Genomic DNA, 11,920 nt, shown 5'->3' on the forward strand with positions numbered 1-11,920 from the left:
GCTGTTTAAAAATTTACCAATTCCCAAACATTTCTGCAGTTACAGTGCAGTGCCCAGCACACAAGCACTTGCAGAAGCTACTGTTCATTATTTAAACATCTTTTCAAGTGTATCTGCAACAGTCAGCTGCACATGCATACAGTCACCAGCATACAGTAAGTAATATAATATAAAGAATGATTCATGGATTTGTGTTAGGTTCCCCCAGAAGTTTTTTTCCAGAGAAAGTGGAAGAGATTTACCCGGGATGCTAAATAAAGAGAGATCTGTAATTAGTGACAGCCTAAGTTAGGTATACAGTTTTCTTCTTCTAAATGAAAGAATAAACCCGTTTAAATATTACTCCATTTTTCTTGATGCAAGGTAGTTAATCCTCAATTAGACAGATCAATCCCTTTGTTATGTTTGAGAAAACAACTGTTTAGAGTAACAACTGCATGTGACAATTACACACACAGTTATTAACTTGTCACCGTGTTTTAAGAGATACTTAACGATCTGAGTTTACACCATTGGTTAAGAAAAATATCTGGTATTTCCTTAAACTACATATTCTTCTACTTTTATCCGAAACAAGTGCATCACTCCACCCACGTCGCCCATTTTCAGGCCGCAGGCTTTCCAAGCCTGGAGAGCAGCCCCTGCTTGGGGCCGCGGCAAGGCAGCAAGCAGCTCCTGCTGAGCGGGCACGCAGCGGGAGGAAGGCTTGGGATCAGCGCTGCCCTTCCTCAGGGACACAGCTTGGGCTCCCCAACTACTGTGGTCATTTAGCAGCAGGGAACACCACGTCAACTGACTCTGTTGCTCACTGTCTATACAATGGAAGTGTCACAGTTCAGAAACTGAATGACAAGTATTCGAAGAAATCATCTGATTGTTGGTTATTGCAATTATTCCTGCGGGATCTTTGGGGGGAAAAATGAACTTGTGCCTCTTCAGGTTTATTTCTAACAAGTAACATGAGCTTGTAATCATGCAAAAACATTGCCACCTTCTCTTGTGTGGATTTTTTTCCTCCTAGTAACTTATTTGAGCAGGATGTTAAAGCTGGTCATTTCACACCACAAAGAAACTGATCTAAGCTGCCTCTGGCTGTATTTAGTATACGGGGTACTAACAGGGCGCTATTACCCAGAGTCACTTTCCAGCAAGGTATTAAGCCACACTCAGTTCAATACAGTAATATAAATGCTGAGTGTGTGAAACCGTCCTACAACGAGCCATTACCGAACTTTTGCAATTAAAGCATTTTTGGGGAGCAACTGGCACAACCGCGCTGCCCTGCATCTTCACGTACAGAAACGGGAAGCAGTTAGCAGTACCCCAGTGCCCCAAAAAAGTGCCGCGCAGCAGGGAAACTGCCACTTAGCAGCACTCTGCTTTATTCCAGCACAAACCAGAAGGCCCTGCTGCTTGTCACTCAGCTACTGCTCCCCGAGCACAGGTGGCTTCCCCTGATGGGCCTGCACGTTAGAGACAGGAGGAAGGGAAGAATTCAGCATGAGCTGCACCATAACTGCAGCTCAGTGCATGCCTGTCAACTTTAAATTGCATCCCACACCTTGCACGTGCACCTGATGCTTTTAAAATATCCGAACACTCAAAAAATAATAGTTAAAAAAAAAACAACTTTACTATTTATTCAAGGAAATACCTTTGTAATTCGCTCCCCCCACTTCACTGTGCGACTCCATGAAGCCAGATTCGGTGCTTCTTTCGGGAAGGCATCCTGCCAACATATTGCCAATAAAGTAGTAGCACACTACACTTGTGCTATCTTAAAATACACAGCAGAATGTGCCAAGTTTCCTTATTTGGCAAAACAGTCCTTTTGCTTCCAGGATCTTTGACCATCCATTTTTAGATCCTAATCATCCTTTGTATCCAACATGGCCTACAGTCCTTGAAGACACCAACCTGGATTTTTGCAGCAGCACACTTATTTAGACTTCAAAAACAAAACAAACAAAAAAGAACACCACACGCACACACTAAAAAAAAAACAAGCCAAAGTATGGTTAACCATTGTCTTTTCTAACAAGAACACTGACACGGAGTTGTAGTAATATCGAGCTGCAAGAGGTATTGCAGAAAGAGAAGTTTTTATAAATAAAAGACCCTTTAATCATATTATGAACAGCTAAGGGGTAAGATGCAAACAAATCCCATGCACATCCCCAAACTCAATATATCCTAGTCTTCCAATAGGTTAAAATAAAACCAACAACCCCTGGATTTCCTAAACTTTCTTGATCCGATTTAGCAGCAGCAATGCAGATGCTGGGACTCGGGGCAGCGTTCTACCTACCTCGGCTACACGAGCAACAACACTCGAGCCTGTCCTGTCCTTTGTCAGAGCATAAGAACTTTGTGCAACTTCCATTAATAGGATTTCTAATTTTATCTGAATTTATATAGACATCAGTGCTACAGAAAAAGACCTCAACTCAGCCTAAATAATTTGAGTACTTCAGGAAACAAACTATTCTATTTTCAACCAGAGCTGCACCAACGGCAGAGGCCGAAGGGTCCAAACGCCCCTCTTTAAATAGGAAAGATTTTATCTCAGGGCAACGCCGCAGCGCTCGCTTCATTTACAGCGCGCCTCACCAGCGGTGCCCGCCGGGAGGAACCTGCACGAGGTGTGGCAGCGGTGGCACCACAGTTACACCTGTGTGCGGGCCCAAGGGACAGCAAAGCCCCACTTGGGCACCGCCATGCGTGGCCATGGGACCCTGGCCTTTGTCGTGGCAGCGCCTGCACGCCCTCTCGCCTGGGCCAGCGCCGCGCTCCTGGGCTGCCATTACCTATGCAGCGCGCCGCACTGGCAGGGAGAAGAGGCGAGCTTCTGTGCACTTAACAATTTGAGAACAAAGTCCTGGAAACACCTGACTGCGTGCCTCCAACGGACAGCTCTGACGTCCTCAGAGCTACCCCTGTGCTTTCAGCCACCCCTGCTCCTGGCACTCGAAGAAGCGGCGGCCCGGGGCCCTCCGACGGCTCCGCCACCGGCTGGAGGGGCGGCGGGCGGCTCGCCCCGCACACGAAGCGTCCGGCGGAAAGGGACAAACCTGGGCAGGGTTAACAAAAGTGTGGGAAAAAGAGAGAAGAAAGGAAGAAGAAAGGAAGAAGAGCCTGCCGGCGCACTTTACAAGTGAAGAGGGGAAAAGGAGGGCGGGGGGAGCCCCGCACGTCGAAGCCCAGCCCGGGGGACCCCATGCCGAGGACCGCGCCGCAGCAACGCCAACGGGCCCCGGCCCCGCGCCTCCCCAGCGCCGACCCGTCCCGACAGCGCCGACATGTCCCGACACGCCGTGCCGTGCAGCCTCACCCCCGGCGGTTTTCGCGCTCGGCCACGGCCGCCGAGAGACAAAGCGCGGCCCCGCCGCCCCCTGTCCCGTCCCGTGCCGTGCCGTCCCCCCTCACCTTCCCCGAGGGACTCCGGGCTGGCGGGACCCGAGCGGCGCCGACCCCGAAGCCGCGGCCCGCGCGCCGCAGAGGGAGGGAGGGCGGCCGGCAGGGCGGCTGGGAGGGGAGGCTGCAACCGGCGCGACCGCGGCTCCCGCCCCGTCCCCCGCGCTTCCGGTTCGTGCCGGGGAGCCGCCGCCGCCGCCCCCGCGCCGCCCGGCCCCGGCACCACCCGCCCGGGGGGCCGCGGGGCGTGAGGGGACGCGGTGGTGGCGGTGGTGGGCCCGCAGACCCTGCCCCTGCCCCTGCCCCGCTCGCAGCTGCTCTGGGGAGAGCCGCGGTACCGGTGGGCTCGTAACGGGTCACGGAGGGCCGCGACGGGCAGGTGCAGCCCCGTCCCGGGGCCCGGCTGCCCTCGGATGGCCGCTTCGGGTCAGCCGGGAGGCGGGGAGGCGGACTGCATCCCCAGCGCAGCCCCTACCCGAGAGTTTCGGTGGCAGCGAGGTGCTGTGCCCTCACGGCAGGCTTTTGGCAAATTGGGAATGGGTTGTCAAGTTTGAAGGAAGTGACTCAAAGGACTCGGGGGCAAGCAGAATTTTTCTCCTGAAGCAGACACGACCCGTGGACGTGACGGCACGTTTTTTGTGTCGGTGTCGTGCAGGCTTCGGTGCGTGGCCCATCGCTGCCCTGCCACGCTCCCCGGCTCGGCCAGCACTGCCTGCACGGCGGTTTCACATTCGCTGGCGTCTCAACCCCTCGTTACCCCTCACATCACGCTGCTGCTACGTGGATGTGTAGGTGCGCCACATAAAAATCAGCTGCGTAGCGCAATGACTCGCGAGGAGGTGCACAGCATCATGTACATGGTTGTACATCGCTGCGATGTATGGTATCGGGATGAATCACAGAGATGCTCTTTACCAGTGAATCAAATCCAATGATCTCACAAACATCAGAGGCTTTTACCCAAGGCATGCTATTTTGGCAAGGGGTAGGCTGGTTAAAAGTTAAAATGGTGGAGCACAAGTGCACATTTCTGGGCACAAAATAAGACGTTATTTAAGTGTTCCACAATAGTTAACCAGAGTTCACCAAGACACTAAGCAGTCAGTGCAGAAAGTACACAAAGAGAAAGCCCAACAGCATGTGTTGGCGGCCTCCCCTCTGCTCTCCTGGCAGGAGGAGAAGTGATGGAGGGTGGCGAGCTCTGCCCCAGCCGGTACCACGCTGTGGTGCACTTTCTGTCTGACCTTAGAGTTCACACTTTGTGAGGGTCAGCTGGTGAGCCTGGAGGAGTCTCCAGCCACAATCAGTGCAAGGTACCACAGCATGAAAGCATGAATACCAAATGCGAATCACATGAAACTCATGCTCTGGAGGAGGAGAGGTGCTGCGTAGTCTCCTAAACGCTGTGACTAACATGTTTATCCTTCCTGTCTGAGGCAATTGCCAATTAGTCAAATGACTTTAAAATCCATTTACATGTTAAATCACTCAATTCATAGGCATTTGCTGAGGACAGCAGTGTGCTCACGTTCAGAGGCCTCTTGCCTGGGGTGTGTTGTCCACATGGCTGTGTGTGCGCTGCATCAGGATGTATCACGGCTGACTTTAGGCCCTGGCTGTAGAAAGAAATAGATTATTCCGGTAGCGCGTAAGATAAAACATAAATTGCGGGGGTGGTTAATATTTCCTGCTCCAAGAGTAGAAGTGCAGAGTCTGCGCCAAGAGCTGCTAACATATCACTGATCAAAATATTTAATTGCACTTGCTCTATCACAGGACAAGGGAGCAAATGAGCAGGAGCCTGTACATACACTGCACTGCACGAGTATTGGCAAACCCAAGTGGTGAACTATCATAAAACTTGTATTTTAGTTACCATAACAAGGTTTTGAGTATTCATTTTGGGGTTTGTAGTCCTTCTGCTCTCTGGTTAATGAGTCTTCAGATGCTTTCAAACTTTTTTCCAGTATCATGAGAGCTAAAGAATTAGGTAGAAAAGAAATCAGAGTCATCGCAGTTTCTAATGTTGAAACACTGAAATTAAAGTGAGCCAGCATGTGGCGGTACTGCTATTTTCCCCCTGTTGTGTAGAAAATTCAAACTCTGGATTAGCTTTGGAGAACTTCATCCTAACCTCAGGCTTCTTCAACATATGTAGAATAGGCAGAAAAAGAAAATACTTAAAAGCTAACTAATGTTATTGTAAAGCCACAACAACTGGGGCAGGAGAGGGGCAGCTCTAGCAACTCTTAACTGAATTTTAGAGTTGGAAGAACTCCTAAGAATTGTCTCTTTACATCTCATTGCCACACTGGGCATGCAGTGACGTCTCTCTGCCTTTCAGCATGGAAAATACAGTTTCATGCATACATCCAGGTGGTTTAAATCATGCCGGCTGCCAAAAGCAGCCGTCACAACCCTCCGCTGCCTGGCCAGTCCTGCTCCTGCTGGCACTGCGGTGCCCCTAGCCTTGTGCCAGCAGGGTTTTTGCACAGCCATGTGGTGAAGTGGGCTGCGGAGATCTCGGGGAAAAGAAATTGCTTTCCCCAGCTCAGTGTCTGAATTCGGGTCATCAGGCAATTGCACAAGGACTCATGCCAGTGCACAGGGGGAGAGCAGCTGACAGGGGAGGGAGCACGGAAGTGCTTTTTTAGCAGTTGCGGAGGTTTATGCCAGCTTAAACTGTACGTGAAACTTGAGACAGATAATTTGGAGGTGGACACCTGCTCTGTATTTTTCAATTCTCCTTCAAGACTGGCTCAGTACTTAGTACTGTGGAGATGGGCTGCCAGCGTTCACCCCTGCTGTTGCACCCAAAACACAACCAGCAGCTCTTCTTCATGACTGGAGGAGAACTTGTGTGGTGCTTGTACCCAAAAGAAGCTGCATGTGGTCTTTCTGATGGAGTTAGAGAGCTCCAGGACTGCTGTGATAGAAAATCATAGGAGTCGCCTTTAGATTTGTCCATCTCCCTCCCGCTGCAAATGGCACAGAGATGGTTTACCCACAGACACCGAGCTGGCACCACACACACCCCCATGCCCACGCAGCAAGGGCCACGATTCCTGTTTGCCTCAGCAGCCCGGTCTTTGCTGTTCCTGTGGTTATCAGCTGCTCTTGGGGCGTGAAGAAAGATAGAGGCTGGAATGACCATCGTGGGTCTTGCAGTCCCACACAGCTGGTATTTTGTTCTGTCGCTGTTTTCTCATCCATGTCTTGTATTAGAGAGCAAAATAAAGAATATGTGAAAGTGCCTGTATGAAATTATTAACATACAATTATAAAATATTAATTATAAATTAATTACAAAATTATTAAATACAAAATAGAATTATAAAATACAGGCATTACTATGGCAGAGGAACCTTGTAGGTGATGGGTATCTCTCCTGTTTCGGGAGTGACTTCTCTAAGCACATACTTTGTGTGGATCAAACACATGCTTTGTGCATAATCCTTTTCAGAATTGGCAGGTTAGAGCTTGTACACTGTATTTGCCTTTCGATCTGGCATGTGTGCAGTGTAAAAGCACATATAACTTCTACAAAAATGTCAATATTGTTAACGGTGAGATAGCAATGAGATGGCAAAATATTATCAAGAAATACATTTCCTGATTGTTTTATGAGAATGATTTACTTGGCTTTTACTGGCACCACAATTTTTAGCTGATCATTATACTCGGCTGTAATCCAATCACTAGGACTCTGCTCAGTTACCATTTCATTACACGTTTTTAATTATATGTAATAGCTTAGTACTCCTTCTTATATTAAATTTTGTGGTCCAATAGATTTAATTTGTTGCTCTAATTTCCACACATTTTTTTTCTCTGAAATGTAATACAGTTTAACACTATTTCCCTTGTTTTAAACTATACTAAATCTATTGTTGCTGTGCCCATTTGTGTTTTCCAGTCCACACTATGGCAAGCTCCACCGAAGCAGCAGTGCCTTGATTTCCCCCGTGATGTTTTCCAGGTTGCGGTGAGCCTGGAGAGAGGCAGGCACAATTCCACCATGAAGGACCACCAGAGGAAGCTGTCAACACAGAAGGTTCAACAGCTGATTAGTTTTCTTTATTAACACTAGTTAATATCTTACTATTTAGTACATTTAGTTTTCTTGGAAATTAAAGGCAGCAACTGAAATCATGAAAACTTTGGCCACCACTGACAGAGAGTATTAGCTCTTTTTAATGATATACTACAAGCTTACATTTTTTGCTGCTTGTTTAATCCAGAGTACATTAATTAGAAACAAATCCGTATATTGAACATCACATCTTTTTCTCTTTGGGTTTAGTGATGAAATAAGACTAGAAAACGTCCATAATATTAGACTGCCTCAGAAAAGCACTTATTCTAGATAAATCTGTTTAGCTACATTATCTCAGTTCCTCTGCCTATATTTTCAAAAAATGTGATTACCCACCCCCCCAAAACTAGCACACTATTAACAATAGCTAGTTGTGACAGGAAGGAAAAAAAAAAAAACAATAAACATGCAAACCTCTAACTAGTTTCTGGAAACCGTGCTAACTGGTCAGGAGCATCACAAAAGAGTTACATGCCAGACAGCGAGAACAGGAGAAACATTAGGGCAGGAATTACAAATGGAAGGAAATGTTAGATTTCAAACAGACGCTCGGCAGCAACCTGCCAGTACCGCAGCCCTCAAGGGTCAGACCTACAGAGAATGAGGACATCTAAAGAAAACCTGAGGCAACACTGGCTCTCTGTTATCTGAGAACAGCCACAATGCTGCCGAGGGTACTCCTGCGCAGAAATAATGTACACCTGTGAAAAACCACAAAGAGTCGGCAAATGCAGCTAGCGGATTCACTTGCTGGCTCGGACAGCATCTGAAGAAAGAACTATTTAAAAACACAAGAGGTGGTGTTATAATGAGGAAACCATGGAGAGCAGAAAGCTTATGATTATTGACAGAAGTTGATTAAGAAATGGATTATTGTCTGGTAGGATGTTGGAGTATCTACTGCCACCTCTATCGTACGTATCTTTATGTAAATTTACTTTAATTGAGGTATTCATTTACAATCATTATTTTCATTGGAAATGTGCTTTATTTGCATTTGAAAGCAAAGAGAGGAAAAAAATTAAACACAACTCGCTGACCCCTGCCATGTGACAAAGGCTTAGCTTTTTGTCACTCTGACCCAAATGGATTAGGGCCAGGAAATAAAAGGTCAGTCTCTATCAGTACCCCTGTGTGTCACATTTTCATTACATGTAGTTTCCAAGAAAAATATTCCAATTTGCCTAGGTAATTATGCATTCTTTATGCATTTCCATGTAGTTTTCTGAGTTTATTCTGAATTCAAAAATTACCTTTGACTGCCGAGCCTATTAAAAACCAACCCTTTGTGAAATATCGCTCAGCAGTTAGGTGTATGTGGTAGATTTTGTAGCGGTACATGCTCTATTCTTTTTTGCCCATTTAATTACAAGAATCTTCCTTTTCACAGTAGTCCCCCCATCACTGGAGCCATAAGCCACCAGGACCAGAAGACCATGGTTGGATTATGTTCCTTTGGGAACTTGCAAGGTATTTCCTTAGTTAGGTACAGTGTGAAAGCAGCATTTGCTTGCTAAAACAGTGCTCAGGGCAGATGAAATAAGAGCGAGTCTTACCTGCTGTGGGATGGCGCTCATGGAAAATGTATGGAGGAAGCACCCCAGGTGCTTGGTTAACACACGGACCGTGGCATCTCGCCATGGGGAGAAGCTGGGAATCAGGATTTAGCTGCTAACAGTGTCGGGGAGCCCCTTGTCCTGCAGCTGTGCTGGCTGGGACGGGCAGTGCCCTTGCCTGGGGGATGCCTCTGCTGTGCCTGGGGGTCCCCTGGCCTCCCCTGGCCTCCCTCATCCGGCCAAGGGCAGGAACAGGGGGAGGCAGGGCTCCACTGGGTTTTTGTGCTGAGCTGAACTTAGTCTGCTAGAGAAGTTTCTGGTTTAGTAATTTTAATGATAACTTTTTAATCTGGTCATTATTTTCTTTGATTGCTAACGCATTGACCTCTGGTGACAGCTGCTGCTTGTGCCTGCTAAACTTTAATGCAGGACACAGTAAAGAACATTATGATTATTTGAAAAGGCAAGGTATAATGCATTTCAGATTAACAGTGAAAGAAAGGCTATTCAAGTTAGAGCTTCACTTTGCCGTATCACTCTCTATGCTGCTTTCCTTATTATCAGTACAAAAAATGAAATGGGAATAGCACATCTTTTAATTTTCTTCCACTATTACCTCTTGATTTGCATTCAGAGCTCCCAGAAGAAATACTGCTGAATTCAGAAGTAGTCTATTTAAGCTGCATGGTGTTTAAAAATTGCTGGAAGAGGTTAAGGTACTGTATATTATGCAGTTGACCTTACTAAGAAGCTACGTTAACAATTTAGACTTATAATTTTCTGCCATTACATTTTGTTAATTTTTTTTTTTAAAGCAAAATCCATTATCTCTTTTGGTACCCCTGCAGGTTAAACCTTTTGATTTCTTTCTGACTTATTTTGTAAGATTTCTAAATTGTATTTAAACTTCTTGTACTTAAAAGGTTGTTTTGCCACCGTCTCTTTGAAAAGAGGGATTTTTTTTTGTCTCTCTCTCTCTCTTTGTACTTGGTCTGCAGCGGCTGTGCTCCTTCACAGCATTTTCCTTAGGAGGAAAAAAAACAAACCCTCCATGTGTAGGAGTCCTGCAAATACATTTGAACTCTTTTGTCTGGCACTTACTTGTCTTTACAGCTGATCAGGTTAGAACAAGGTGTCTGGATCCTGCCTATACCAAACAGCAATAGCCTACTGGTATGTTGGGCTCAGCCTCCTTGGATTTAGCCTTTGTTTCTTGGCTGTACCTAGTGATGACCAGCACCAAGGCTGGGCATGGAGAAGAGCAACAAATCCTAACAAAGCTACAACAGAGAAATGTGCCGGGGAAGGGAGAAATTGATCTTGTGACTATTTAGGCTGTGTAGCCCTTAGTAGAGGCGTTTGTTTATGCTCTGTACTGCTGCTTTCGCTAAAAAGCTGTGTCAGTGGTGGGACCCTATCACATGTTTTCCCAAATGCCCAAGGTGTCACCATCCCGGCTCTGCAGGATCTGCAACCTCACTGGTCCCCAGCAGTGGGGGTTTATGGTGCATGCTTCCCCCAGGTAGTGCCCGGACACTCTCCTGCAGTGTGAGTTGGCACAGGCTGAAATCTGGCCAAGCAGCACAATGAAACTAAAGCAGCATGGACCATCAGCGGTGCAGTCCTGGAGGCTGCTCGTGCCTCTTCTGCTTGGCCGTGTGGGCATAGTGCCTGACCCCGGGGCTGGCAGGCAGGAAAGGGGAACCCCTTCACTTCCAGTTGTGACCTGTGGCTGCAGGCACAGGGTGAAGGCGGTACGGGCGTTTTGACATTTCAATGTTTCCTGAGTTCCTATTAATTCTTCACGCTATTGCGACAGTCACTTAGGCTTCAGACAGCAAGAGCAATGGATCAACAGCTGCCTTTCCGTTGTAAAGTCAACAAAGGGAGCGAGAGGAGCCCCGTACGGATCCCAGAGCCAGAAGGTAGTTTTATTCATTTAATCTCTAGGTATGTAGACTGTGATCAGCACCATAGCAACTATCTGAGCCACTTGACTGAGTTATATGCACAGATAGCAACACTTGTTATTTATACAGCATCCTTTATTGGAAAATTTAAAAATGCCAGATACCAGTTTCATTGAGATAGGTAAACTGCATTCATTTGTTGATATGGAAGCACCATAAAAACTCTGTGTCACTGGGATGTATCTACGTGATAGAGACTGTTTGGCAACAAATACGTGAAACAGTTAGAGATTCTAAGGAATAAAAGAATAAATAAAGGGGATAAAAACGTATTAAATGGATGAAGAATCAGCCTATGTGCAGAGCCAATCTGAAACTTGGCAGCTTTATAAACCAGTTAACACAGAAATAAATGAAAGTCCAAACAATAGGAATAAATCTGGAACAAATAAAATCATGAACTCACAAATGTTATGAATTGATTGTAAAGATAATAACATCTTACAAATTAATTCTGTCCGTATGGTTTATTTTAACACATACTTTGCTTCTGGGAAGGTTCTGTATCTAAAAAAGCTATATGAAGTATACTCACAGGGCAGTAAAAAGAGAAATAAGAAATATTTCTCACTTGAAATAATAAGACAGAAATTTGTCTCTGTATTTGGCTGGTTTTCCTCTGAATCATCTTGAACTTCTAGTCAGACAGCAAAGCTAAAATAAATTATGTCATCATGCTGCAGAATATTTCTTAACTGTGTAATTCTTTCCTTTGCAGAATGCAGGTACAGAACAGCTAGTGGTCTAATGTATCAGCATTTCCCTGGTGACCTTCAGCTTTTGCAGAATTTATGTTTTGACTAATAGGATTCAATTATTTTTATAAATAAATAAAACTTAATGTGTATTTGGACTCCACGCAACCCTGGTCAACTCCAAAAAAA

At 46.1% G+C, this 11,920-nt stretch overlaps 1 protein-coding gene and 1 long non-coding RNA gene across 4 annotated transcripts in view; one reads left to right on the forward strand and one right to left on the reverse strand.

The window, feature by feature from the left end:
- Positions 1 to 3,947, reverse strand: part of MAP3K20 (mitogen-activated protein kinase kinase kinase 20) — a 91,024-nt gene extending 87,077 nt beyond the window's left edge. The window contains exon 1 of one of the 3 annotated variants that reach the window (XM_040561107.1): positions 3,427 to 3,595. The gene's annotated coding sequence lies outside the window, so the exon portion shown is untranslated. Of the gene's footprint in view, positions 1 to 3,426; positions 3,596 to 3,889 lie in introns of those variants that run through there. The other 2 variants (XM_040561111.1, XM_040561113.1) reach the window with 2 other exon arrangements.
- Positions 3,948 to 4,049: 102 nt separating this feature from the next.
- On the forward strand, positions 4,050 to 9,870 carry LOC121072024. Its single transcript, XR_005820944.1, has 4 exons — positions 4,050 to 6,595; positions 7,331 to 7,468; positions 8,901 to 8,980; positions 9,701 to 9,870. It is a non-coding gene; the product is annotated as an uncharacterized LOC121072024 (long non-coding RNA).
- The last annotated feature ends 2,050 nt before the right edge of the window (positions 9,871 to 11,920 follow it).

This window comes from Cygnus olor, chromosome 6 (genome assembly GCF_009769625.2).
Source record: "Cygnus olor isolate bCygOlo1 chromosome 6, bCygOlo1.pri.v2, whole genome shotgun sequence".
NCBI lineage: Eukaryota > Metazoa > Chordata > Aves > Anseriformes > Anatidae > Cygnus > Cygnus olor.